The sequence below is a fragment of the Chrysemys picta genome, unplaced genomic scaffold (assembly GCF_011386835.1).
Source record: "Chrysemys picta bellii isolate R12L10 unplaced genomic scaffold, ASM1138683v2 scaf11, whole genome shotgun sequence".
In the NCBI taxonomy this organism is placed as follows: domain Eukaryota; kingdom Metazoa; phylum Chordata; order Testudines; family Emydidae; genus Chrysemys; species Chrysemys picta.
The window spans coordinates 335848-361760 of record NW_027052718.1 but is presented as its reverse complement, the minus strand read 5'-3'; the positions used below and the strand labels follow the sequence as shown (position 1 = coordinate 361760).

Below are 25913 nucleotides of genomic sequence, written 5' to 3'. Positions count from 1 at the left end.
CCTGGCGGTGCCTGAGTAGCACCATTGAGCTGGGAGATACTTGATGCTGGTTGGCAGAGGTGGAGGGAGGGTAAAGTAATGCAATCTCCCTGAGGGACCACTGAGGGCAGGGATTGAAGGGGGCACCGTTAAGTTTGTCTGTCTGTGTTGGGGGCAGGGGTCCTCTTGACAGCAAAGCAGAAAATGCTGAATGTAGAGTGCTGAGAATTAAACTCTCCCATTTGGGAAGGGCATGAGGGCCCCCCCCCCCAAAATCCTGCCTCCCTACTTCAGCATTGGTGTGAGGGTGAAAGGGGTTTGAAGTACGGCAGAGCATATGCTGTGGCAGGTCTTACCAAGCTGAGATGGTGTTGAGCTAGCCTCCAAGGTAGTAGGTAGTCTGACCATACCTCTATTAAGCTAGGGCAACCTGGCCAAAGTGGAGGGGGTACCGCAGCTACAGGACACAAGGGTTGGCACCCCGAATGCACTGCTGCAAGATTCTCCTGCCAAACAAGCCACACAATGCAGAATAAACTGGAAAACAGCTCAGACTCATGCGTCAGCCTGACCTGGGATAACACAGGACGAAAAACAGAGGCTAGTCTAACTATTTGTTGCAAGTCACAACACAAGAACACTGTCATCCGATTCATATATCGACATTTACATTGAAGTCAGAAAATCAATAAAAGCCGAGGTCATAGGGTTATGTGAAACAAGAATAAAAGACATGCATCTGATGAAGTGGGCATTCACCCACAAAAGCTTATGCTCCACTACATCTGTTAGTCTTTAAGGTGCCACAGGACTCTTTGTTGCTTTTTACAGATCCAGACTAACACGGCTACCCCTCTGACACAAGAATAAAAGACCTCATTGCACAATGGAAAAGCTGAGAGCAAGTATTCCTAGGAAGATCACTTGACAATAGAGCAAGGATTGGCGGTGTAGGAGTCATTGTCAGGAAAGAAACAGTTCCAAGGATAGTTAGCGGCAACATCGTGTCACCCCAAATAGCAGGTCTCACGCTTCAGATAAAATGAAGGAGAACGATTCAAATTATTCAGGTGTATGCTCCCACGCAGCAAGAGGAAGATGAAGAAATGGACCATATCTACGAAGAGCTGGAGGAGGTACTGCAGAAAAGATCCACCTACACAATTATCCAAGGGGACTTCAATGCAATAGTAAGTGGAAAAAAGATTGAAAAAGAAAAGTATGTGAGAAAATTCAGTAAAGGTGTAAGAAATGATTGTCTGGTTGCATTCGGAGAGGCAAACCATCTCCACATAATGAACACAATATTTGAAAAAGAACCTTGTCGGCAGTGGACAAGGAAACATCTGGATGGAGTCGCACAGAATCAGATTGATTATATAAAGACGGATACCAGAAGAATCTTTAATGATGTAGCGACAATACGAGAACGAATCATTTTCACAGGATCAGCCCGCTCAAAATATGTTCCGCTCAAAATATGTGTTGACAATGTCTATGAAGTTGAGAGATAGCCAGAAACTGAAGCAAAAATGGCACTTCAACGAAGAGGCATTTGTACAGGAAGTGAGTGAAATGAACCTTGAGTATAAAGGTCAACAAGGACATCGATGAGGCCTCTGAATAGTTTATCTCACAGCTAATCTCAGCAGCTAAGAAGGGAAAAGCATTGAAAATGTTGGGATGCAAGCAGAGGATCAGTGAGGAAATTGTGAATCTGATGGCAAGGACGGTGCGCATGAAATTAGAAGGAAAAATGGGCAAAGAATACAGAACACTGTGCAAAGGAATTTGTGTGAAGATCAAAGAAGACTACAAAGACTTTAGAAAAGAGAAATTCATAGAGGCGGCTGAAAAGAGTGAGTCTGAAGAAGGTAGAAAGAGATGTTAGACTGAAACGGATAATCCCAGAAGCGCTGTTGTATAGCACATGATTGGATTTTTGGTGTCCTAAGAGATTTGTGCACATGTTTAATTAACTGGTGGCAACAGCTAATTTCCTTTGTTTTCTTTCTCAGCTCTTCCCCAAAGGGGGCGGAGGTGAAAGGGCTTGAGGGTACCTCACCAGAAGGAATTCCCAAGGGTGTCTTCTTGGGTTCCAAAAAGGGTTTTGCATTTGGTTGATGGCAGTGTTTACCAAGCCAAGGTCAGAGAGAAACTGTAACCTTGGGAGTTTAGAAGCCTGGAGTGGCCAGTATTAACTTTTAAAATCCTTGCGGGCCCCCACCCTCTGCACTCAAAGTGCCGGAATGGGGAATCAGCCTTGACAAGGCAATATCAGGTTGCGCGTGCAAACCATCCCCCAAGTATATCTGCTTCTGATCTACCACAGTAGCTTGTATCTTTTTATTAGTCAGTTTGTTAGGTATTTGTTCTCCATTTGATAGAAAATAAAGGTATATATATTGTGATACAGCATGGCCAGATGGCAGCAGGAGAGTGATAGATGGGCTATATGGAAGCCCCAGGATGTTGAGAACCATATTTCCTGTAGAGGGAAGAGACGCTGCTACAGTTTAATTAGTGCACCTGAAGCCAATTAGACCAATTAGAGCACCTGAAGCCAGTCACCTGATAAAAACCCCCCTGCTTCAATCAGACAGTTGGAGGAACTGAAGCAGAGTGCTTTGTTGTTGGAGCAGAGAGCAGTTTGAAGGAGAGCAGTTTGGAGGGAAGCAGAGGAGAGTTTGGAAAAGTGCAGTGGCGGGCCAGAAGCCCAAGACCCTTGGTAAAGGGAAACCCAGCTTGTACCGAGCAGAGGAACTCCACAGACACAAGGGGTTGGGAGAAACTTAGCCCAAGCAGAGAGAGGGCAGGAAGCTCCACAAGCTGAAGGGCCAGAGAGGAAAGTAGCCCAGGGGAAGGAATCACTAGTTCAAGTGGTTTGCCACTATACCAAGGGCCCCTGGGCTGGGACCCGGAGTAGAGGTCGGGCTGGGGTCCCTCCCTCTCCACTCCCTTTTCTGGGATACTAGTGGGACAGTTAATACCCCAGATCGGGGTGAGAAATGGCGCCCTGAACACCCTCACAAGAAGAGAAAGTGCGGGATCCATCACAGACTCCCCTGTAAGGGGCATGTCCGCTTCATTCAGCTCAAATGCTGCCTCTCTTGTAAAGATGCCTGGGTGAATCATACATGCTGCAGAAGTGCAATGTATGCCTAGGCCTGAACTATAGGGCTGGGAAGAACCAGGCAGTCAAACTTTGACACCTTATGATGGAGAATTCCCTCCAGCCTGCTCCTGAGTCAGGTCAGGAAACCCCTGGACGTCAGTTACCAGGGGCAAATAGGGCCCTTCCACCTCAGCTCAGCATTCTTCTGGGAAGGAGAAATTCTCAGAGCCTTCCTCTGAAGTCTCCCAGAAGAGCAAATCTAGTGCCCTTCCCAGGGGTTCCTCCACAAAAAGAATTCACTCCAGCCAGATCTACAGCCTCTGAGAGGTTTTCCTCAAGGTGGAAGAGGCTCCTCCAATATGGTGGACATGGGAAAATGCCACGATTCTAAGTCCAACCAGAGCTCTGGGAAGACCCTGGTAGCACCAAACAAGAAGGAGCAGTACTGTCATCTCAGACTCCACTCTCAATATCCTTACCAACTGCTGAGGTACCATGAAAGCCTTCAACCTCATCTGCACCAGCCCCGTGGCACCCCAGGACTCCATTGCCATCAGAAAAGGACAGACACCTCTCGGTACCACAAAAGCTCTCGGTACCTCAGGACGTCAGACTACAAAAGGAATTGGTGATGAGTGCTGAACCTCAGTCTCTGTTGGTAGCAGCCACAGAGCACCTTTCGGTATCGAGAATCCCCCATCTCCAGATCCCTTTGCCTCCCCGGTGCCATTGTCCCGCCAGTCCCATTCTCTGGGAGCTGCTCCAGATGACCTTCCGTCTACCTCCTCTCTTTTTGTGCAAGGTTCTCCAAAGCATCCTCACACACACACACCCCTTTCCCGAAGGGGCAGGGGAGATGTTTTGGGACCTCATCGATCCTGGTGGGAGCAGCTCCGGATGCTACCCCCTTCCCAGTAATGGCCTCAAGGGACATATTGGAATCCCTATACTGCCTATTGTCAGCAGTTCTCTAGGTCCCAGCCCCATCCCATTGGGATGACAGGGAGACCCAAACTTCCCCTCCCCAGCAGCAAGAGGAAACATTTCAGGAACAGCAGTCCAGGGCAGACAAAGAAGCCACATCTCAGACCTCCTTCCCAGATGAGGCCCTGATGCCTTTCTGCTAGTTCATGATTTTTGCCAGTTCCAGGACCACATTAAGCCAGTGCCAGAATCTGCAGATACCACTGGAAGAACTTGGAGAACTCCAACACAAGCTGCTGGATATTCTGCACTCTGTGACGCCATCAGGAGTCACCTTTCCCATTAATGAGGCTCTATGGGAACCCACTAGAACCATCTGGCAAATCCCAGCTACGGTGACACCCACTTGTAGGAGGGCTAACAAATAATACTATGTCCCCTCCAAGGACTCTGAATTGCTGTTTTCCAACCTCTCTTTGTTGATGTGGTGAACACCATTACAAATCCACCCCATATGACAGAGACCAAAAGCATCTGGACCCCACTAGGCTGGAAGGCCTATTCATCAGCTATGCTGCAATTCCTCTATGCAAATTACCCAGCATTTATGGCCAAATACTTTACCAACTATACATAATTTGAGTCATTTATTGAATGCCTTCACTCGGATCAAAGAGAACAATTCCAGGCAATTGTTGCTGAGGGTCAGTTGTTGGCAAGAATGTCTTTGCAGGCAGCTCTTGATGATACAGACACTGCATCTCTGTGGCGGCAGTTCTGTGCCGGGCTTCCTGGCTGATATTGTCTGGCTTCCCCAGGGAAATTCAGAATACAGTTGAGGCTCTTCAATTTGGCAGATGAAAGTTGTTTGCAGAGAACACTGACAAGTCATTAAATCCCCTTAAAGATTCCAGGACCATATTATGCACTTTGGGCATCTACACTCCTGCAAACAAACAGAGATTCAGTGGATCACCAATGGCTCAAAAATCCCTTTCATACTTATACCTCAGCTCACAGAGTCAGCGAGATTGGTGCATTCATGGCAGCCCCTCCCCACACCCCCTTTCAATGTTTCACAAGGAGAAGGTCTCCTTCCGACTGCATCCCAGCTTTCTCCCTAACGTGACTTCCAATTTTCACCTGAATCAGACCATATAGCTGCCAGTTTTCTTCCCAAAACCACATACTTCCCACCAGGAGACAGTTCTCCACACTCCAGATGTCAGGAGGGCAGAAGCCTTCTACCTCGACAGAACTAAACCATTTCACAAATCCAATAGACTATTCATTTTGATTGCAGATAGATTTAAGGGATTTGTCATTTCCATCCAGAGACTTTTGAATCACAACTTGATACCAAGCTGTCGCCATTACACTCCCTATCAGTATTTTGGCACATTCAACCAGATCACAGTCTACATCTATAGATCTACTTTAAAATGTGCCCATTTCAGACAGCTGCAGGACCGATATGTGGTCTTCAGTAGATATTTTCGCTAGACACTATGCATTAGTCGATGTCTCCAGGTCTGATGCTGCAGTCAGCAACGCAATTTTCTCTTCTGTTCTGGACTCCATTCCAAAGCTTCTTCCTCCTACTGGGGATACTGCTCAGAAATCACCCTGAGCGGTAGTAGGGATAGGACTTGAAGAAGAAAAAGGGGTTACTCCCCCTGTGTAGTAACTGTAGTTCTTTGAGATGTGTCCCCCTCTGGATGCCCCACTACCCGTCCGCCTCCCCTCTGCTTCAGAGTTTCTGCTCAGACTTGGTGGTGCAGAAGAAACTCAGCGGACTGTTTGGCCATGCAGCCTGATATGGCCTAGACCAGGGGTTCTCAAACTGGGGTCAGGACCCCTCAGGGAGTCGCGAGGTTATTACATGGGAGGTCGTGAGCTGTCAACCTCCACCCCAAATCCCGGTTTGCCTCCAGCATTTATAATGGTTAATTTAAAAAAAATAAATTTTAATTTATAGGGGAGGGGGTCGCACTCAGAAGCTTGCTATGTGAAAGGGGTCACCAGTACAAAAGTTTGAGAGCCACTGGCCTAGATGCAGGGCACAAGGGGCACACGCAGGCCCAGTGTGGTGCACCCCTAGGGACACACCCTCTAGAAGAACTACAGTTACTGCACAGGAGAGTAACCCCTTCTTTTGGTTTCGTGGGTTTCCTTAAAGCTGATTTGACTTGTGATGTGCTGCCACTTTGCTTTAATCTGATTCACATGCAGCAGTTCACAGAGAAAATCAAGTTCACCCAGGGCTCCATGTCTAAACTCTAAGCACAAGATTATGATATTGTGCTGCCATTACAAAATGAGATTAGGCCCAGCTCCACAAAGGGACGTTGGCCCGACGGTCTGAATACACAACAGGAGTTAGGCACAGTGATGCTGAGCGTCACAACACTTCACTTCTAGGCACCTAGAAAAATCACTGGGATTCACAAAGCCTGAGTTAGGCGCCTGAGCTCCTGCACAACAAATGGGGGAGAGACTGACGCCTTAGACTGTGAGTCACAAAACCCTGCAGAAGGCAGGTGTGACATACCCAGGGGACAATCTAGACTAGTGCGTAGCTGTGTCACCCTTTCCCCCTAACCTGGGGTTCCCTTTTCACTGCTTTGCTGCTGTACGCACCAGTCAGGACTGCTCACAAACAGCCTCCAGCATGCAAGTCCCTCCCAGCTACGTCTGTGTGTGTGCAGCAGCCAGCCAGTAGGGTTGCCAGGCATCCAGTTTTCCACCAGAACGCCTGGTCGAAAAGGGCCCCTGGTGGCTCTGGTGGACTGTTAAAAGTCCAGTCGGCGGTGCAGCAGGGGCTTGGGACTAAGGCAGGCTCCTTGCCTGCCCCACCGCCACGTGGCTCCTAGAAGTGGCCACTAAGTCCCTGTGGCCCCTAAGTGCTCCAATGTGTAGAGGGTACAGTGACCAATGTGTAGAGCTGCAGGACCACCCATGTGCCCAGAGGCTGCAGGGTCTTGGCAGCTGCTTCCTCGCAGCTGCAGTAACTGCAGCTGGAACCCCGCACCCCTCATCCCTGGCCCCACCCCAGAGCCTGCACCCCCCAGGCCAGAGTCCTCGCCTCCCCCTCCAATCCTCTGCCCCAGCCCGGTGAAAGTGAATGAGGGTGAAGAAGAGTGAGCAACGATTGGAGAGGGGCATGAAGCAAGCAGAGGCGGGGCCTCGGAGAAGGAGCAGGGCATAGGCGGGGCCTCGAAGAAGAGAGAGGACAGGGCAGAGGTGTTCTGTTTTGTGTGATTAGAAATTTGGCAATCCTACCAGCCAGCCACACCTTGGTTATATTTCAGGGTGTTCCCCCAGCAATATCTGTCCTGTAATGCCAAGCCCTCTCTGCACAAGACAAATTCATAAAAAGTCCATATTTCTTTAAAAGAAATAATATGCACAATTTGTTACACCAAATTGAGTTTCCCAGACACTTCAATTTAATCACACTCGATTAGATATAACAATTAAACAAGTTTATTAACTACAAAGAGAGTGATTTTAAGTGAATACAAGTAAGGAGGCATAAACGTCCAAAATGGTTAGAAGAAAAATGACGATAAAACACAATTGGCGCCTAACTTAACAAATTGTGTTACATTCAAAGCAAAGCTCTCAACAGTCTTACTGGCCAAATTTCATCCAGGATCTAGTCTTCTGTTTAATGGCTGCTTCCTTTGTCCCTTCTCTTACCGTGCATAGAGTAGGGTTACCATACGTCTGGATTTTCCCGGACATGTCCGGCTTTTTGGGCTCCAAATCCCCGTCCGGGGGGAAATTCCCAAAAGCCGGACATGTCCGGGAAAATCGGGACATGCGGGCCGGCGGCCGGCGGTCAGCGGTGCCGGGCCGGGGGCTCGGGAGCCAGCGGTGCCGGGCCGGGGGCTCGGGGGCCGGCGGCTCGGGGGACGGAGGTCGGCCAGGCCGGGCCGGGGGCTTGGGGGACGGAGGTCGGCCGGGCCGGGCCGGGGGCTCGGGGGACGGCGGTCGGCGAGGCTGGGCCGGGGGTGCTCGGCCGGGGGCCGGCAGTGCTGGGCGGGCCGGAGGTGCTCGGCCGGGGGCCGGCAGTGCTGGGCGGGCCGGAGGTGCTCGGCTGGGGGCCGGGCCGGGGACTGGCAGTGCTGGGCGGGCCGACCCTAGGGTTACCATATTTTGAGCCTCCAAAAGGAGGACACTCCACGGGGCCCCGCCCATGCCCCCCCGCCCCAACTCTGCCCCTTCCCCAAAGTCCCCGCCCCAACTCCGCCCCCTCCCCTGCTTCCCACGAATATTTGATTCACGGGAAGCCTGAAGCAGGTAAGGAGGGTGTGGGGGGAGGAGGCGCGTCTCCAGCCTGGGTCGGCTAGGGTTACCATTCGTCCGGATTTACCCGGACATGTCCTCCTTTTTGTGCTAAAAATAGCGTCCGGGGGGAATTTGTAAATCACTCAAAACGTCCGGGATTTCCCCCCCCCCTCTCCCCCCCCCGGCAGAGCAGAGCGAGCGGCTGGGAGGGCTGCAGGAAAGTCACGGGCTGGACTCCGGAGCAGCTGTAGAAGAGCTCCTCCTCCTCCCTCCCTCCCTGCATTCTGAGCCGGCAGCTCCTCCCCGGCAGCCCCGCGCCCGGCTCCAGCAGCACTGTGCAGGGCCAGGGACCGTGTTGTGTGTTGTGCTGGGGAGCGCAGCCACATCTCCGGCTCGCGCAGAGCCCAACACCCTGTTCTGAGCAGCAGGGTAAGGGGGCCAGGGGGGCAGGAGAAGGGGCAGGGAGGTTCTGGAGGGGGCAGTCAAGAAACGGGGGGGGGGGTCGGGAGTTCGGGGGGGGCTTTTTGGGGGGAGTGGAGAAAGTTTTGGGCAGTCAGGGTACAGGTAGGGGGTAGGGTCCTGGGGGGCAGTTGGGGGGGGGTCTTAGGAAGGAGCAGTTAGGGGATAAGGAACAGGGAGGCTTAGGTAGGAGGTGGGGTTCTGGAGGGCAGTTAGGAGCAGGGGTCCCAGGAGGGGGCAGTCAGGGGACAAGGAGCGGGAGGGGTGGGGGGTTGGGAGTTCTGGGGGGGAGCTGTCAGGGAGCAGGAGTGGGGAGAGGGATCGGAGCAGTCAGGGGACAGGGAGCAGAGGGGTTTAGATGGGTTGGGAGTTCTGGGGGGGGGCTGTCAGGGGGTGGGGAGTGGTTGGATGGGGCGTGGGAGTCCCAGGGGTCTGTCTGGGGGTGGGGGTGTGGATAAGGGTTGGGGCAGTCAGGGGACAAGAGGCAGGGAGGCTTAGATAGGGGGTGGAGTCCTGGGGGGCAGTTAGGGGCAGGGGTCCCAGGAGGGGGCAGTCAGGGGACAAGGAACGGGGGGAGGGTTGAGGGTTCTGGGGGGTGGGGGGTGGGAGGGGCAGGGGCGGGGCTCCTCCCGTCCTCTGTTTTGCTTGCTGAAATATGGTAACCCTAGCTAAGCAGAACTCAAGTTTTACTATATAGTCTGCAGTCAATCAGGAAGTAGGGGGGAATGGGAACAGAGACTGTGGGTGGGGGAATTGGGATCATGTTTTGCTAAGGGCAGGAATGGGAACAGGGAATGGGAACAGGAACAGGGACACAGGCAAGGCTCTGTGGTGTCAGAGCTGGGAAGGGGGACACTAGGGTACGTCTTCACTACGCGCCGTATCGGCGGGTAGCAATCGATTTATCTGGGATCGATATATCGATCCCCGAACGTGCACACCGTCGACTCCGGAACTCCACCAGAGTGAGCGGCGGTAGTGCAGTTGACGGGGGAGCGACGGCCACCGATCCCGTGCTGTCTGGACCCCAGGTAATTCGATCCAAGATACTTCGACTTCAGCTATGCTATTCACGTAGCTGAAGTTGCGTATCTTGGATTGAGAAGGAAACTGGAATCATGCTTCCTGGAAGTTCATCGAATTGTTTGCACCTTCGGACTTTGGGTATTGTTACTCTCTGTTCATGCGAGAAGGACCAGGGAAGTGAGAGGGTGAAGGAATAAGCCCCCTAACAATGTTCCCTCAGTTATTGCCAGGCATGAATGTACATTAGCCTACTCAGTTTTGAATTACACAGAGCATCAGCATCCCTCCCTCCCCCTTTTCCAGTACGATGTCCATCATTCACTTGGTGAGGAAAGCTTCCTTGTCCATCGTGATTACCCCGCATTGCCTCCCCGTAACTCACATTTCCAGGTGTGTGGGGAACCATGTTTGGCCTGCTGGGTGCACAGCTCGGCCCCAGTTACATTTGTCTGCCTATTGACTGATCTTCCTTCAGTGGCTCCCGAAGGCCTCTCGATGAAGTGTCAGACAAATGTCTGCTCTATTTCTATCAGTGTCATAGCTTTCAACAACACTGAATCCGATAAGATACAATGTCTTGGCAGATGGTATCCAAGCCATCAGAGTGTTCTTCTCCTTAAAGTATTGAGTCAGGGTAAATGGTGATTCTGAATTGCTTTATATGGCGTATTCTGTATTATTGATTCTATCTAAATAATCTTCATTCCTGGGGAGTGAAGATTCTTGGTAATCAGAATGCAGGTCAAGATAAAACCCATACAGTTTATCTGATTTTTATTTATCTTGCCTCTTGTTAGGTGTTGAGGTTGGGGGTTCTGTCGAAAGCAGCTGTGTGTGTTACATACTGTGAGAATGTTCTTGACTTGTAATATTTATAACATACCCATACGTGTTCATATTAGGGGTCAGGAATGTACCAGCTGGGGGAAGGATAGGATTGGAAATTTAGTTGAAATTTCAGATATTTAGTGGTTTGGTTTGGTTTAATATTTATATAACACATTCGTCTAGTGTGTGTTTTTTCTAATATTAAACCTGACACAAAGTTAACAGAGTTGTCAGTTTGAGATGCTTTGAAGGGAAGGATTTTCATGGGAACAAGGGACACTTCGGTACCCAACTCCCACTATTTAAATTTGAGAAGGCTCTGAATAGAGATTGACTGAAACATATTTTTAAGGACTTTATTTGAGTGTTAGAGTAGAAGCTCCCAGGTTATTTACTGTCTATTCATTTCTGCTTGTTTGTTTGTACCGCGATCCTGCCCAAATTTTGTAAATCTCATTAATTCCTAATATAGACTGAAAGTGCATACTATTCAGAGTGTCTATGTTCAGGGGAGTTCTCATCGCTCACTTTCTCCTTGTTTCAGGGAGGAGCAGAGCCACAAGACACCAAGGTAAGTTCAGGGCCGCCCAGAGGATTCAGGGGGCCTGGGGCAAAGCAATTTTGGGGGCCCCTTCCATAAAAAAAAGTTGCAATACTATAGAATACTATATTCTCGTGGGGACCCCTGTGGCCATGGGGCAAATTGCCCCATTTGCCTCCCCCCACCCCCCGGGTGGCCCTGGGAAAAATAAACATTTAAAAACCTTCCACATCTCAGCACAAACTCAGTTTTGAGAAAACTTCTTTTCAAGTCACCTTTACAAGGTATCACTGGTTCTCAGCATCAGCTAGTGCTAAAAGGCACTAAAAGGGTTGGGAAAATATTTTCCGTCAAAACTTTTTTTGGATCGAAAACTTAGGGGTTTTTAAAAAGCAGAAAAAATCACGGACAATGTCTGCTTTCCTTCAAAATTTGTTGTGGTTTTTTTTTAATTGAAAAGCTGAAATTAGTCTGCCAAAACCTGAACATGGTTTGGGGTTTCAGAAATGTGTGGCCAAATATTTGCTGCTTGCTGTGTTTGATTGTTTAAAGAAACAATAAAAAATTCTGCTTAAAAAAAATCTAAAACTTTTGAACCACCTCAGCTTGTGACCAAACGCCTGAGCCCATCCAGTCAGAGATTCTTCCAGGTTTCTGATACTCTGCTGGCTTCCTTGACTCATATCTGTCTCCAGAACTTTGGGTTCATTTAGATTAGAACATAAGAAAGGCCGTACTGGGTCAGACCAAAGGTCCGTCCAGCCCAGTATCCTGTCTACCGACAGTGGCCAATGCCAAGTGCCCCAGAGGAAGTGAACCTAACACGTAATGATCAAGTGATCTCTCTCCTGCCATCCATCTCCACCCTCTGACAAACAGAGGCTAGGGACACCATTTGAGAAGTGAAAGGGATGGTAGCCCTAAGGGAAAAAAAACAGCTTGACTCATTGTGTTAAATAGCTGTCTGCAAGCCTCCAACTGCTGAATGAGCTTTAGGGTAGGGAAGGCTGTGCCTCCCCAAACAGCCTGGCCCTGCCCCCTATCTGACCCCCACCCACTTCCTGCCCCCCAACTGCCCCCTCAGAATCCCTGACCTATCCTTCTCCTTGTCCCCCCAACGCCCTCCCCAACCAGATGGATCAGACTGAGTAGGTTCCAAAACCTCTTGGAGGCTCTTACCTTGTAAACTGGGACATCTGTTTTCTAGTAAAATCAGTAAAAGGAAAGGAGAAAACTCGAAAGAGGCTCCTGCTCGCACTCAAATACGTGAACCCTAATATTCTCTTAGGCCTCAAAGAGAGACCTCGAGAAGGAGACTTGCTGAAGCAAAGCCACAGGGGTCTCTGAGGTTTCCCTGGTCCTGCGCGCCTGTCCTGCCTGGCTGATGTCAGCATCTCTCTCTGAGGTCACCACCTCCCTAACACCTTTGACCAATAGGCTGAGGTCCTGCAAAAGGCCTTTGTGATGTCACTGCCACACCCACCCATCCCGTGAAGTGCTAATCACCTGCTGCTGAACAGACACTTTGAAGGTTTGAGCTACTCTCTACAGATCACCCCACTCAATGCGTCTTCATTCTAGGAAGCAAGCCGGCTAGACGGTAAAACATCAGAGGCTGCTCTCAATGCTACACTCAGTGTTTCCAAAATTAGTAGACTTTATGGCCAGAAAAGACCTTTAGAGCATCGCATCTAACCCCCTGCATATCATGGGCTTCCTGTATAGTACAATAGTTACTTTTTGGGCACACACATTCCAGAAAGGCATCTAGTCTTCAATCAATGACATCAAGAGATGGAGAATCCACCACTTTCCCATTTAGTGAGTGCCAGGGGGCTCCATTTCCACTTCCACTAGCTCCCCATTTACAGTGAGCCAGAGCAGTACCTGCAGCAGGGAGCGGGAGTTGCTGATGGCCCCGCAACCCAGTGAAGTGGGTTGCGGGGAAGTTGAGATCTTGCCCCAAGTCATCCCAGACACTAATGCCAAGCCACAGGATGGCAGCATCTAGTGTCAGTGGAGTCCGAACACTATTTCAACCCCACAGTTTTCGATGAACTTCCCACAAGGGGAGGTGATGAGCACCCCCAGCAACACACACACACACACCACTCCTGGTGGTGGGAGGGGAACAGGAGAAAGGACAAAAGAAGTAAGAGATGAAGAGAAAGGAAGGAGGGATGGAGGAAAAGGTAAAACAAAAAGGACAAACCCTAATGTCCCCAGTGATTCTACGGCACAAAATCCAAGGGATGGAATAAAATTCTGCCATCTTAAACTACTGTTTTCCATGCCTAGAATTCAGCTGGCACCACGTGGATCAGACTGAGCAGCTGCCAAAACCTCTTGGAGGCTCTTACCTTCTAAACAGGGACGTCTGTTTTCTAGTAAAATCAGTAAAAGGAAAGGAGAAAACTCGAAAGAGGCTCCTGCACGCACTCACGTACGTGAACCCTAATACTCTCTCAGTCCTCAAAGAAAGACCTCGAGAAGGAGACTTGCTGAAGCAAAGCCACCGGGTCTCTGAGGTTTCCCTGGCCCTGTGCTCCTGTCCTGCCAGGCTGATGTCAGCATCTCTCTCTGAGGTCACCACCTCCCTAACACATTTGACCAATAAGCTGACATCCTGCAAAAGGCCTTTGTGATGTCACTGCCACACCCAACCAAACCCTGAAGTGCTAATGTCCTGCTGCTGGCCTGACACTTTGAAGGTTTGAGGTTGTCATAACTATAAAGGGAAGGGTAACAGCTGTCCTGTGTACAGTACTATAAAATCCTCCTGGCCAGAGACTCCAAAATCCTTTTCCCTCTAAAGGGTTAAGAAGCTCAGGTAACCTGGCTGGCATCTGACCTAAAGGACCAATAAGGGGACAAGATACTTTCAAATCTTGGGGAGGGGAAGGCTTTTGTTTGTGTTCTTTGTTTGTGTGGGTGTTCGCCCTCGGGACTGAGAGGGACCAGACATCAATCCAGGTTCTCCACATCTTTCTAAACAAGTCTCTCCTATTTCAAACAAGGCGTGTTAGTTTTCCTTTGTTTTCTCAACTTGTAAATGTACCTTTTCCTAGAGTGTTTATCTTTGTTTGCTGTACTTTGAACCTAAGACTAGAGGGGAGTCCTCTGAGCTCTTTAAGTTTGATTACCCTGTAAGGTTAATTTCCATACTGATTTTACAGAGATGATTTTTACCTTTTTCTTTAATTAAAAGCCTTATTTTTAAGAACCTGATTGATTTTTCCTTGTTTTAAGATCCAAGGAGTTTGAATCTTGATTCACCAGGAGTTGGTGGGAGGAGGGAGGGGAATGGTTAATTTCTCCTTCTTTTAGATCCAAGGGGGTTGGATCTGTATTCACCAGAAGTTGGTGGGAGGAAGGAGGGGGGATGGTTTATTTCTCCTTGTTTTAAGATCCAAGGGGTTTGGATCTGTATTCACCAGGGAATTGGTGAAAGGTTTCTCAAGGCTACCCAGGGGAGGAAATTAGCCTTGGGATGGTGGTTAAGCTTAGAAGTTTTCATGCAGGCCCCTACATTTGTACCCTAAACTTCAAAGTGGGGATACAGCCTTGACACAGGTACTCTCTGTGGATCACCCCACTCAATGCGTCTTCATTCTAGGAAGCAAGCCGGCTAGACAGTAAAACATCAGACGCTGCTCCCAATACTACACTCAGTGTTTCCAAAATTAGTAGACTTTATGGCCACAAGAGACCTTTACAGCATCTCATCTAAGCCCCTGCATATCATAGGCCTCCTGTATAGTACAATAGTTACTTTTTGGGCACACACATTCCAGAAAGGCATCTAGTCTTCATTCAATGACATCAAGAGATGGAGAATCCACCACTTTCCCTTTTAGTGAGTGCCAGGGGGCTCCATTTCCCCTTCCACTAGCTCGCCATTTACAGGGAGACAGAGCAGTACCTGCAGCAGGGAGCGGGAGTTGCTGAAGGCCTCAGAGGCGCAGCCCCTGCAGTGTCTCAGGCACCTGGCGCAAGTGGCGGATGATGCGGGTGCATCACTTTGGCCGTGACGTCCTCCTCCTGCAAAGGAACGAGAACCTGTCAGAGACTCAAACGCCCCGAGGAATCAGGGGGAATTAAGGGCACCTGGAACCAGCAGTATTTAAACTGACTACCTGCCCACCACTGAGGGATGAATTCACCTCCTGAACCCCAGAATGGAGTCTTCTTGTCCTTTCTAGTAACCTCCAGTGCCAACCCACCACCTTGTAGGGTGAGCTCCTGCTACCTCCCCCTCAGTACCCTTGACAGCTGTTCTACCTCCAAACCACAGCTCAAGTTATCAGAACCCTCTTCTCCACCCCAACCCAGGTTGCGCAGGGAGGCGGCCCTAGCAGGGGGGGCAGGAGGGATTCTGCCAGCAGTGAAGTGGGTTGCGGGGAAGTTGAGATCTTGCCCCAAGTTATCCCAGACACTAATGCTAAGCCACAGGATGGCAGCATCTAGTGTCAGTGGAGTCCAAGCACTATTTGAACCCGACAGTTTTGGATCAATTTCCCACAAGGGGAGGTGAAGAGCACCCCCAGCAACACACACACCACTCCTGGTGGTGGGAGGGGAACAAGAGAAAGGACAAAAGAAGTAAGAGATGAAGAGAAAGGAAGGAGGGATGGAGGAAAAGGTAAAATGAAACGGACAAACCCTAGTGTCCCCAGTGATTCTACGGGACAAAATTCCAGGGAGGGAATAAAATTCTGCCACCTTAAACTACTGTTTTCCATGCCGAGAATTCAGCTGGCACCAGATGGATCAGACTGAGCAGGTTCCAAAACCTCTTGGAGGCTCTTACCTTCTAATTTTCAAGTAAAATCAGTAAAAGGAAAGGAGAAAACTCGAAAGAGGCTCCTGCTCGCACTCACATACGTCAACCCTAACACTCTCTCAGTCCTCAAAAAGAAACTTCGAGAAGGAGACTTGCTGAAGCAAAGCCACAAGGGTCTCTGAGGTTTCCCTGGTCGTAAGCCCCTGTCCTCCCTGGCTGAAGACAGCATCTCTTTCTGAGGTCACCACCTCCCTAACACCTTTGACCAGTACGCTGAGGTCCTTGAAAAAGCCTTTGTGATATCACTGCCACACCCAACCAAACCCTAAAGTGCTCATGTCCTGCTGCTGGCCTGACACTTTGAAGGTTTGAGCTACGCTCTGTGGATCACACCACAAAATTCGTCTTCATTCTAGGAAGCAAGCTAGCTAGACAGTAAAACATCAGAGGCTGCTCCCAATACTACACTCAGTGTTTCCAAAAGTAGGAGACTTTCTGGCCAGAAGAGACCTTTACAGCATCTCATCTAACCCCCTCCATATCATAGGCTTCCAGTATAGTACAATAGTTACTTTTTGGGCACACACGTTCCAGAAAGGCATCTAGTCTTCAATCAATGACACCAAGAGTTGGAGAATCCACCACTTTCCCTTTTAGTGAGTGCCAGGGGGCTCCATTTCCCCTTCCACTACCTCCCCATTTACAGTGAGCCAGAGCAGTACCTGCAGCAGGGAGAGGGAGTTGCTAAGGCCTCAGAGGAACAGCCCCTGAAGTGTCTCAGGCACATGGCGTAAGTGCCGGATGATGCGGAGCTGGTGCATCCCTTTGGCCGAGACGTCCTCCTCCTGCAAGGGAAGAGGAACCTGTCAGAGACTCAAATGCCCCGAGGAATCAGGGGCAATTAAGGACACCTGGAACCAGCAGTATTTACACCCAGCACCTGCCCACCACTGAGGGAGGAATTCACCTCCTGAACCCCAGAATGGAGTCGTCTTCTCCTTTCTAGTAATTTCCAGTGCCAACCCCCGTCCTTGTAGGGTGAGCTCCTGCTACCTCCCCCTCAGTGCCCTTGACAGCTGTTCCACCTCCAAACCACAGCTCAAGTTATCAGAACCCTCTTCTCCACCCCCACCCAGGTTGGGCAGGGAGGCGGCTCTAGCAGGGGGGGCAGGTGGGATTCTGGCAGCAGTGAAGTGGGTTGCGGGGAGGTTGAGATCTTGCCCCAAGTCATCCCAGACACTAATGCTAAACCACACGATGGCAGCATCTAGTGTCAGTGGAGTCCAAGCACTATTTCAACCATACAGTTTTGGATCAACTCCCAACAAGGGGAGGTGAAGAGCACCCCCAGCAACACACACACACACACACACACACACACACACACACACACACACACACACACACACACATATACCACTCCTGGTGGTGGGAGGGGAACAAGAGAAAGGACAAAAGAAGTAAGAGATAAAGAGAAAGGAAGGAGGGATGGAGGAAAAGGTAAAACGAAAAGGACAAACCCTAATGTCCCCAGTGATTCTACCAGACAAAATCACAGGGAGGGATTAAAATTCTGCCACCTTGAACTAGTGTTTTCCATGCCTAGAATTCAGCTGGCACCAGATGGATCAGACTGAGCAGGTTCCAAAACCTCTAGGAGGCTCTTACTTTCTAAACAGGGATGTCTGTTTTCTAGTAAAATCAGTAAAAGGAAAGGAGACAACTCGAAAGAGGCTCCTGCTCTCACTCAAATACGTGAATCCTAACACTCTCTCAGTCCTCAAGAGAAACCTCGAGAAGGAGACTTGCTGAAGCAAAGCCACAGGGGTCTCGGAGGTTTCCCTGGCCATGCGCCCCTGTCCTGCCTCGCTGATGGCAGCATCTCTCTCTGAGGTTACCACCTCCCTAACACCTTTGACCAATATGCTGAGGTCCTGCAAAAGACCTTTGTGATATCACTGCCACCAATCAAACCCTTAAGTGCTAATGTCCTGCTGCTGGCCTGACACTATGAAGGTTTGGGCTACTCTCTGTGGATCACCCCACTCAATGCGTCTTCATTCTAGGAAGCAAGTGGGCTAGACAGTAAAACATCAGAGGCTGCTCCCAATGCTACACTCAGTGTTTCCAAAATTAGTAGACTTTATGGCCACAAGAGACCTTTAGAGCATCTAATCTAAGCCCCTGCATGTCATAGGCTTCCTGTATAGTACAATAGTTACTCTTTGGGCACACACATTCCAGAAAGGCATCTAGTCTTCATTCAATGACATCAAGAGATGGAGAATCCACCACTTTCCCTTTTAGTGAGTGCCAGGGGGTTCCATTTCCCCTTCCACTAGCTCCCCATTTACAGTGAGCCAGAGCAGTACCTGCAGCAGGGAGCGGGAGTTGCTGATGGCCTCAGAGGCACAGCCCCTGCAGTGTCTCAGGCACCTGGCACAAGTGCCGGATGATGCGGAGCTGGTGCATCACTTTGGCCGTGACGTCCTCCTGCTGCAAGGGAACGAGAACCTGTCAGAGACTCAAACGCCCCGAGGAATCAGCGGGAATTAAGGGCACCTGGAACCAGCACTACTTCCACCCATCACCTGCCCACCACTGAGGGATAAATTCACCTCCTGAACCCCAGAATGGAGTCTTCTTGTCCTTTCTAGTAACCTCCAGTGCCAACCCCCCTCCTTCTAGGGTGAGCTCCTGCTTCCTCCCACTCAGTGTTCTTGACAGCTGTTCCACCTCCAAACCAAACCTCAAGTTATCAGAACCCTCTTCTGCACCCGCAACCAGGTTGGGCATGGAGGCGGCTCTAGCGGGGGGGCAAGAGGGATTCTGCCAGAAGTGAAGTGGGTTGAGGGGAGGTTGAGATCTTGCCCCAAGTCATCCCAGACACTAATGCTAAGCCACAGGATGGCAGCATCTTGTGTCAGTGGAGTCCAAGCACTATTTCAACCCCACAGTTTTAGAGGAACTTCCCACAGGGAGAGGTGAAGAGAACCCCCAGCAATACACACACAGACACACACACACACCACTCCTGGTGGTGGGAGGGGAACAAGAGAAAGGACAAAAGAAGTAAGAGATGAAGAGAAAGGAAGGAGGGATGGAGGAAAAGGTAAAATGAAAAGGACAAACGCTAATATCCCTAGTGATTCTACGGGATAAAATCCCAGGGACGGAATAAAATTCTGCCACCTTGAACTAGTGTTTTCCATGCCTAGAATTCAGCTGGCACCAGATGGATCAGACTGTGGAGGTTGCAAAACCTATTGGAGGCTCTTACCTTCTCAACAGGGAAGTCTGTTTTCATAGAATCATAAAATCATACAATATCAGAGTTGGAAGGGACCTCAAGAGGTCATCTAGTCCAACCCCCTGCTCAGAGCAGGACCAATTCCCAGCTAAATCATCCCAGTCAGGGCTTTGTCAAGCCGGGCCTTAAAAACCTCCAAGGAAAGAGACTCCATTTTTTCCCCCATCTTATATGGAACCAATCACCAGAGACCCCAACCATCAAAAAATCACCAAATGTGCTTTGTTGCTTCTAACTGATTTCTAGTAAAATCAGTAAAAGGAAAGGAGAAAACTCGAAAGAGGCTCCTGCTCCCACTCACATACGTGAACCCTAATACTCTGTCAGTCCTCAAAGAGAGACCTCGAGAAGGAGACTTGCTGAAGCAAAATCACAGGGGTCTCTGAGGTTTCCCTGGCCCTGCCCCCCTGTCCTGCTTGGCTCATGTCAGCATCTCTCTCTGAGGTCACCACCTCCCTAACACCTTTGAGCAATTCACCTCCTCAACCCCAGAATGGAATCTTCTTGACCTTTCTAGTAACCTCCAGTGCCAACCCCACTCCTTGTAGGATGAGCTCCTGCTACCTCCCGCTCAGTGCCCTTGACAGCTGTTCCACCTCCAAACCACAGCTCAAGTTATCAGAACCCTCTTCTCCACCCCCACCCAGGTTGGGCAGGGAGGCGGATCTAGGAGGGGGGGCAGCAGGGATTCTGAAAGCAGAAAAGTGCGTTGCGGGGAGGTTGAGACCTTGCCCGAAGTCATCCCAGACAGTAATGTTAAGCCACAGGATGGGAGCATCTAGTGTCAGTGGAGTCCAAGCACTATTTCAACCTCACAGTATTGGATCAACTTTCCACAAGGGGAGGTGAAGCGCACCCCCAGCAACACACACACACCCCACTCCTGGTGGTGGGAGGGGAACAGGAGAAAGGACAAAAGAAGTAAGAGTTGAAGAGAAAGGAAGGAGGGATGGAGGAAAAGGTAAAACGAAAAGGACAAAACCTAATGTCCCCAGTGATTCCACGGGACAAAATCCCAGGGAGGGAATAAAATTCTGCCACCTTGAGCTAGTGTTTTCCATGCCTAGAATTCAGCTGGCACCAGGTGGATCAGACTGAAAAGGTTACAAACCTCTCCGAAGCTCTTACCTTCTTAACAGGGACGTCTGTTTTCTAGTAAAATCAGTAAAGAGAAAGGAGAAATCTCGAAAGAGGCTCCTGCTCGCACTCACGTACGTCAGCCCTAATACTCTCTCAGTCCTCAAAGAGAGACCTCGAGAAGGAGACTTGCTGAAGCAAAGCCACAGGTGTCTCTGAGGTTTCCCTGGCCCTGTGCTCCTGTCATGCCTGGCTGATGTCAGCATCTCTCTCTGAGGTCACCACCTCCCTAACAACTTTGACCAATAGGCTGAGCTCCTGCAAAAGTCCTTTGTGATGTCACTGTCACACCCAACCATCCCCTGAAGTGCTAATGTCCTGCTGCTGGCCTGACACTATGAAGGTTTGAGCTACTCTCTGGGGATCACCCCACTCCATGCGTCTTCATTCTACGAAGCAAGCCGGCCAAACAGTAAAACATCAGAGGCTGCTCCCAATGCTACACTCAGTGTTTCCAAAATTAGTAGACTTGATGGGCAGAAGAGACCTTTAGAGCATCTAATCTAAGCCCCTGCATATCATAGGCTTCCTGTATAGTACAATAGTTACTTTTTGGGCACACACATTCCAGAAAGGCATCTTGTCTTGATTAAATGACATCAAGAGATGGAGAATCCACCACTTTCCCTTTTAGTGAGTGCCAGGGGGCTCCATTTCCCCTTCCACTAGCTCGCCATTTACAGGGAGCCAGAGCAGTACCTGCAGCAGGGAGTGGGAGTTGCTAAGGCCTCAGAGGAACAGCCCCTTCAGTGTCTCAGGCACCTGGCACAAGTGCCAGATGATGCGGAGCTGGTGCATCACTTTGGCCGTGGGGGGGGGGAGGCTTTTGTTTGTGTTCTTTGTTTTGGTTGTGCGTTCGCTCTCGGGACTGAGGGGGACCAGACATCAATCCAGGTTCTCCACATCTTTCTAAACAAGTCTCTCCTATTTCTAACTTCTAAGTAAATAGCCAGGCAAGGCGTGTTAGTTTTCCTTTGTTTTCTCAACATGTAAATGTACCTTTTACTAGAGTGTTTATCTTTGTTTGCTGTACTTTGAACCTAAAACTAGAGGGGAGTCCTCTGAGCTCTTTAAGTTTGATTACCCTGTATGGTTATTTCCATACTGATTTTACAGAGATGATTTTTACCTTTTTCTTTAATTAAAAACCTTCTTTTTAAGAACCTGATCGATTTTTTCCTTGTTTTAGATCCAAGGGGGTTGGATCTGTATTCACCAGGAGTTGGTGGGAGAAAGAAGTGGGAATGGTTAATTTCTCCTTGTTTTAAGATCCAAGGGGTTTGGATCTGTATTCACCAGGGAATTGGTGAAGGTCTCTCAAGGCTACCCAGGGAAGGAAATTAGCCTTGGGATGGTGGCAGCGGACCAGAGCTAAGCTGGTAGTTAAGCTTAGAAGTTTTCATGCAGGCCCCTACATTTGTACCCTAAAGTTCAAAGTGGGGATACAGCCTTGACATGGTGGTAGCGGTGGGATCATTTTAAACCCAAAGCCAGTGAGATTTTTTTTTCTTTCTAGCTGCTTGAAAAGCAGAGCTGGAGATAGATGCATATCTTCTCTCTCCTTGCCTGAAGGCAGAGGTGTTAAGTTTTTTTAACAAGGTCCTTTGTTAAGAGAAGTGTTCAAATGAGCAAACGACAGGGTAAAAGGAATTTACAAGCTGAATTGGTTTTTTTTTCTTTTTACATCCTCGGGAGTAGCTAGTTAGAAAGTCTCTCTTAACTCAGCAGCAGCCAGAGCTGAGAGCTTCCCAGTTTCAGTCAACTGCAGAGGGGGTGACCCAGCACAAGAAAACAGGAAAATGACTACCAAAGAAGTAGCTAAAAAAATAGAACTGGCCAAACTAAAAGCAGAAGAAAATGAAAGAAAACATCAGAGACTGCTTCAATTAACAAAACTCAAGACACAGCAGAGAAAAAGAGAAGAAAAAGCCAAAGAGGAGGCCCACAAGAGAGAGATGAAGTTGAAAGAAAAAGAAATGGAGCTGAAAAAAAAAAGAGATGGAGGAGAGAGAAAAAGAAAGGAAGCATGAACTGGAAGTAGCAAAGGCTAAGCAAGCTTTCACCCCCATCCCTGTTCCTGAGCCGTCCACCAGGGCCCCGGCTGTGTTACCAGAGACCCAGACAAAGGTGGTGGAACCGGATCCCCTGCCAACGACTGCAACAGCCGTAGTGAATCCAATCCCAGAGACCCAGCCAAAGCCAGTCCCAGAACCGGAACTGGCAACGCAACCAGCACCAGGACCATTGCCAGCACTGAGTCCAGCGCTTGCAAACCCGTCTACAACTCCAACGCCAGAGGGCACCAGCGAGCCTGACCTGGCGGAAGCAGCAGATAACCCTACCCAAGAGGCTCAGCCAGAGCCTGAGATACCACATAGTGCACCAGTGGACAGCGGATCACAGTCAATGGAAACAGCCCCAGCACCTGCATCACTTCCAGAGGGACCAAGCCCCAGTCCACAATCCAAGGAGGAACTGATGTCTCCAGCATCAAGGAAACAGTTCCAGGCCGAGCAGGAAGCAGATAACAGCCTTCAGAAAGTTTGGGCGGCGGCGTGGAGCACCCCACCGCCTCTCAGCTCTTCTAATCGATCCCGGTTTGTTATAGAACAAGGACTTTTATACAAGGAGACTCTTTCTGGTGGGCACCAGAAAAACTGGCATCCTCAAAGACAGTTGGTAGTTCCCACTAAGTATCGGGTAAAGCTCTTGAGCTTAGCCCACGATCATCCCAGTGGCCATTCTGGGGTGAACAGAACCAAGGACCGGTTGGGGAAGTCCTTCCACTGGGAGGGAATGGGCAAGGACGTTGCTAATTATGTCCGGTCTTGTGAGGTGTACCAACGAGTGGAAAAGCCCCAAGACCAGGTTAAAGCCCCTCTCCAGCCACTACCCATAATTAAGGTCCCATTTCAGCACGTAGCTGTGAATATTCTGGGTCCTTTTCCCAAAAAGACACCCAAAGGAAAGCAGTACGTACTGACTTTCATGGATTTTGTTACCCGATGGCCGGAAGCAGTACCCTTAAGCAACACCAGGGCTAAAAGTGTGTGCCAGGCATTAACAGACATTTTTGCCGGGGTAGATTGGCCCTCCAACATCCTTGCAGATTCGGGAACTAATTTCCTGGCAGGGACCATGAAAAACCTGTGGGAAGCTCATGGGGTGAATCACTTGGTTGCCACCCCTTACAACCATAAAACCAATGGCCTGGTGGAGAGGTTTAATAAAACTTTGGGGGCCATAATATGTAAATTCATAAATGAACACTCCAATAATTGGGACCTAGTGTTGCAGCAGTTGCTTTTCGCCTACAGGGCTGTACCACATCCCACTTTAGGGTTTTCACCATTTGAACTTGTGTATGGCCGCGAGGTTAAGGGGCCATTACAGTTGGTGAAACAGCAATGGGAGGGGCTTACGCCTTCTCCAGGAACTAACATTCTAAACTTTGTAAGCAACCTACAAAGCACCCTCCGACACTCTTTAGCCCTTGCTAAAGAAAACCTAAAAAATGCTCAGAAAGAGCAAAAGGCCTGGTATGATAAACATTCCAGAGAACGGTCCTTCAAAGTAGGAAACCAAGTCATGGTCTTAAAGGCGCTCCAGGCCCATAAAATGGAAGCGTCGTGGAAAGGACCATTCGCGGTCCAGGAGCGCCTAGGAGCTGTTAATTATCTCATAGCCTCCCCCACCTCCAACATAAAGCCCAAGGTATACCATGTTAATTCTCTTAAGCCCTTTTATTCCAAAAAATTAAACGTTTGCCAGTTTACAGCCCAGAAAACAAATAACGCAAAGTGGCCTAAAGGTGTCTATTACGAAGAAAAAAAGGATGGTGGCGTAGAAGAGGTGAACCTCTCCACGACCCTTGGACGTCTGCAGCGACAGCAGATCAAGGAGCTGTGCACAAGCTTTGCACCAATTTTCTCAGCCACTCCAAAACGGACCGAACGGGCATACCACTCCATTAACACAGGTAATGCTCACCCAATTAGAACCCCACCCTACCAGGAGTCACCTCATGACAAAACTGCTATACAAAGGGAGATCCAGGACATACTACTGATGGGTATAATCCGCCCCTCTAATAGGTGGTGGGAGGGGAACAGGAGAAAGGACAAAAGAAGTAAGAGATGAAGAGAAAGGAAGGAGGGATGGAGGAAAAGGTAAAACGAAAAGGACAAACCCTAATGTCCCCAGTGATTCTACGGGACAAAATCCCAGGGAGGGAATAAAATTCGGACACATTAAACTAGTGTTTTCCATGCCTAGAATTCAGCTGGCACCAGATGGATCAGACTGAGCAGGTTCCAAAACCTCTTGGAGGCTCTTACCTTCTCAACAGGGACGTCTGTTTTCTAGTAAAATCAGTAAAAGGAAAGGAAAAAACTCGAAAGAGGCTCCTGCTCGCACTCAAATACGTGAACCCTAATACTCTCTCAGTCCTCAAAGAGAGACTTGGAGAAGGAGCGGCGAACAGCAGAGGCTAAGAGCGGGAGTTTGACTGGGAGTTCGCTTGGGGAGAGCTCACTGAGGCTTACATCTGCAGGTTTCTCTGAGTAGTTCCTGCAACAGTTGAGGAAGTTCTTAAGAAGACGGTGATGTGGAAGGTGAGCGATCAGAGATGACCTTGAGCGGATCACTGCAGACTATGTGGCTCTGGGAAGAAGGATAAAGGAGTTTGAGGCGCAAGTGGTGTTCTCGTCCATCCTCCCTGTGCAAGGAAAAGGCCGGGGTAGAGACCGTCGAATCGTGGAAGTCAACGAATGGCTACACAGGTGGTGTTGGAGAGAAGGCTTTGGATTCTTCAACCATGGGATGGTGTTCCAAGAAGGAGGAGTGCTAGGCAGAGACGGGCTCCACCTAACGAAGAGAGAGAAGAGCATCTTCGCCAGCAGGCTGGCTAACCTAGTGAGGAGGGCTTTAAACTAGGTTCACCGGGGGAAGGAGACCAAAGCCCTGAGGTAAGTGGGGAAATGGGATCCTGGGAGGAAGCACAAGCAGGAGAGCGCAAGGGGGGAGGACTCCTGTCTCATGCTGAGAATGAGGGACGATCGATGAGTTATCTTAAGTGCCTATACACAAATGCAAGAAGCCTGGGAAACAAGCTGGGAGAACTGGAAGTCCTGGCACAGTCAGGGAACTATGATGTGATTGGAATAACAGAGACTTGGTGGGATAACTCACATGACTGGAGTACTGTCATGGATGGATATAAACTGTTCAGGAAGGACAGGCAGGGCAGAAAAGGTGGGGGAGTTGCATTGTATGTAAGAGAGGAGTATGAGTGCTCAGAGGTCCGGTATGAAACTGTAGAAAAACCTGACAGTCTCTGGATAAAGTTGAGAAGTGTGAGCAACAAGGGGGATGTCATGGTTGGAGTCTGCTATAGACCACCAGACCAGGGGGATGAGGTGGACGAGGCTTTCTTCTGGCAACTAGCAGAAGTTGCTAGATCGCAGGCCCTGGTTCTCATGGGAGACTTTAATCACCCTGATATCTGCTAGGAGAGCAA

The 25913-nt window shown here is 49.5% G+C and overlaps 1 long non-coding RNA gene across 1 annotated transcript in view; it reads right to left on the bottom strand.

Annotated features, from left to right (window-relative positions):
* Positions 1 to 4650: 4650 nt before the first annotated feature.
* Positions 4651 to 25913, bottom strand: part of LOC135977691 (uncharacterized) — a 123289-nt gene continuing 102026 nt past the window's right edge. Inside the window, exons 5-7 of the long non-coding RNA XR_010595114.1 lie at positions 16671 to 16793; positions 15088 to 15206; positions 4651 to 4964 (exon numbers count right to left, since the gene is read on the bottom strand). This is a non-coding gene — a long non-coding RNA (uncharacterized LOC135977691). The remainder of the gene's footprint in view (positions 4965 to 15087; positions 15207 to 16670; positions 16794 to 25913) is intronic.